Below are 3641 nucleotides of genomic sequence, written 5' to 3'. Positions count from 1 at the left end.
TGTATATTTTTATAATTTTAATATATAATATATAAATATACATAATGTATATATAATCCTAAATTTTTAATTTATTGAAATGTTTTATTTTTTTTTTTTTGAGACAGAGACTCACTCTGTCGCCCAAGTTGGAGTTCAGTGGCACAGCCTTGGCTCACTGCAACCTCCACCTCCTGGGTTCAAGCAATTTTCCTGCCTCACCCTCCTGAGTAGCTGGGACTACGGGTGCCTGCCACCATGCCTGGCTAATTTTTGTATTTTTATTTTTTTTAATAGAGATGGGGTTTCAGCATGTTGGCCAGGCTGCTCTCGAACTTTTGACCTCAAGTTATCTGCGCACCTCAGCCTCCCAAAGTGCTGGGACTACAGGTGTGAGCCACTGTGCCCAGCTGATTTGTTGAAATGTCTTTATTTTTCTTAGTACACTTACTCTTCTTAGGTGGTGCAAAGAGTGATATAAATGAAATATAGATCCAGCTTAAATCAATTCAGAAAGCAAAATGCTAGAAGTCTCTTCTTTTTCCAGGCTCTGAGCCCCATCCCCAATTCTCATCCAGCGGCACCCCCATTGCTGAGAAGCTTCCCAGGCTCTGTCGCTGGGCCCTCTGGTAACAAACCCCTGAACACACACCCACTTCAGGGCGCATAGGTGTGCGTGCGCGCGCGCGCGCACACACACACACATACACACACACACACTCATCCTCTTCATCAAAAGCTCTTTCTCTTCTGGCTCTGAATAAACCTAGCTCTCTCCATAACAGTCTCTGGAAACTCTGAAGCATCCCCAGGGTCAGGGATGCGTGAGGATGGAGCAGGGTGGTGAGCAGAGGGAAGTGATGGCTCTCCTCTCTCCACCCTCACCTGGCTCCATCTTCATGCCAGAGCCCTAGCTCAAGGCTCTTGCCATTCAGCAATTTCACTGCCTATGGTGTTAACGTCAAGGCCACCAGTCCTGTTTCTCAGCGAGATAGAATGGGAATGGGATGTGGCTTCTACTGCATGTGTTTTGTTTTGTTTTGTTTTGTTTTGTTTTTGAGATGGAGTTTCACTCTTGGTGCCCAGGCTGAAGTACAATGGTGCAATCTCAGCTCACTGCAACCTTTGCCTCCTGGGTTCAAGCGATTCCCTTCCTCAGCCTCCCAAGTGGCATGCCCCACCACGCTTGGCTAATTTCGTGTTTTTAGTAGAGATGGGGTTTTACCATGTTGGTCAGGCTGGTCTCAAATTCCTGACCTCAGGTGATCTACCCACCTCAGCCTCCCAAAGTGCTGGGATTACAGGTGTGAGCCAGCGTGCCCAGCCTCTACTTCATGTTTAACATGTCTTTTACTTGAAAAATTCTAGGAACTTACCTTACGAAACCTAAGTATCAAGCCAGGGTGCCCAGTGCACCACCTCAGGAAGGAATGCTGAACAATCGATGCTGCTGGCCAGGCCACAAGGGGACCCTTGACACAAAAGAACCATGGCAGCCAGATATGCTGACCTGCATCCCGTCCCCTCAGTGCTCCACCCTACTCCTGATATCAGTTCCCACACTTTGCCTAATAAAAAAACTCTATTTGGCTGGGATTACAGGTGTGAGCTACCGCACCCAATCCCTACTGCATTTTCTTTTTTTTTTTTTTTTTGAGACTGAGTCTAGCTCTGTTACCCAGCCTGGAGTGCAGTGGCAGAATCTCGGCTCACCGCAACCTTCACCTCCCAGGTTCAAGCGATTCTTTTGCCTCAGCCTCCCAAGTAGTTGGGATTAGAGGCACATGCCAGCACTACTGGCTAGTTTTTGCATTTTTAGTAGAGATGGGGTTTCACTGTATTGGCCAGGCTGGTCTTGGACTCCAGACCTCATAATCTGCCCGCCTCGGCCTCCCAAAGTGCTGGGATTACAAGCATGAGCCACCGCACCCGGCCCCTACTTGCATTTTCAACAGCACTTCACCTGGAGGATTATTTCTCCCTGAAATTCTCTTGTTTGTTTCAGGACATTAGTCTCTGCTGGTATTCTTTGCACTTCTCTGACTACTGCTTTTCCAGTCTTCTGGGAAGTGCTTGGTTCTTTGTCCCCGCCCCTTTTTGGTCCAGGCCCACTCTCTTTACCACATACTATGTACTAACCAAGTGCTGTGTGTTCACAGATGTGCCCCAGAGAGAGTAAAGCACAGTCCCTGTCCTCAGGGAAATTTCAGGGAACTTGCAGTGTGGAGAGAAGTAGAATGTAAGGGAATCATTGAAATACAGTATGACATACAAAACAACAGAAGCCTTTGTTTAGTCCAGAAGTTGTGCAAAAGACAGGGTGGACTCTCCCTTGAGCAAGGTCTGGGAAGGCTTCAGGAGGAAAATGAGGGTAAGAGTGGCCTTCACAAATAGACAAGGATAGAAAAATTATTTCAGGCAGAGGAAACATTCCCAAGGCAATGCCAAAAAGGTAAGCAGAAGTAGATTCACACAAATAGAATTCTGAGCAATTTGCAAATAGCATATTCCTCTATTTCCATGATTTTCAACCAGGGCAATTTTGTCCTGCCCCAGCAATATTTGGCTATGTCTGGAGACATTTTTCATTGTCACAACTTGGGGGCAGTGAACACCTAGTAGTTTAGTAGTTGGAGGCCAGGGAGGCATCTAAACACCCCACAATTCACAGGACAGGCTCTCACACAAAGAATTATCTGACCTAAATGTTAATAATGCTGCCATTGAGAAGTCATGTTCTATTTTCACTCCAGTCTGAGGAGTCCAGCTCCAGGCCAAATTCTATGTGTGGTTTTTCAGACCTGACCATAGGTGGTTATGTTAGAAACAAAATGCTTGTTCCTCAGTGCCACAAAGAAATAGCCCTCAAACATAAATTTAATTTTCTCAGCAAGGCAATTTTTACTCCTATAGAAGGCTGTGACTCGTGAATGGAGTAATGGTGAGGGCACACCTGGACAAGGGAGGGGAAGGGGTTCTTATTCCTGATGCAGGTAGCCCCTACTGCTGTGTCATTCCCCTATCGGCTAGGGTTGGACCGCACAGTCTAAGCTAATTCCGATTGGCGATTTTGAAGAGAGCAAGGGCACCAGCCAGAGTGGCCGGGTGGGTAGTCTGGCGGGAAGGGCGGTTACTCCAGATGATTCAGGTCAGAGCAGGTGACCGGGGTGACTCAGGTCAAAGCAGGTGACCAGGGGAACAGATGTGAACCACTGATTAGAACTGGCGGGAAAGTTGTTTACTGATGCTAGAGGCAAGGGGGCAAAGAGAACCAGGAAGTTAAACTTTAAAATGAAGAACCAAAGAGTAAGAGAGCTGAATATACTGACGTACTGATTCTTTGATGAGAAACTTGGAGTTCACTATATCTAACAGTACAAAAGTATTAACCTGGCAGGTCTCTGAGAGCTAGGGAGCTGCACTTTCCATCCTAGCCTTGCTGCATAGCTGGTGCATTGCACTTGTACAAGGGCACTGCAGTCAAAGACTCAGAAGTGACCCCCCACCGCCACCCCCAGGCCAGGTTCTTGGACACGTCTGCAGGCTTAGCCTAGGCACCTCCATTTTGAGGTGAGGGGAAGTGCCTCAGGTGAGACCACCTTTTTCCTTTTATAGATATATAAAGTATATTATATATATATATATATATATATTTTTTTTAT

Source organism: Rhinopithecus bieti, unplaced genomic scaffold (genome assembly GCF_001698545.2).
Source record: "Rhinopithecus bieti isolate Rb0 unplaced genomic scaffold, ASM169854v2 scaffold_4654, whole genome shotgun sequence".
Classification (NCBI taxonomy): Eukaryota; Metazoa; Chordata; class Mammalia; order Primates; family Cercopithecidae; genus Rhinopithecus; species Rhinopithecus bieti.
This window is presented reverse-complemented; position numbering follows the sequence as displayed.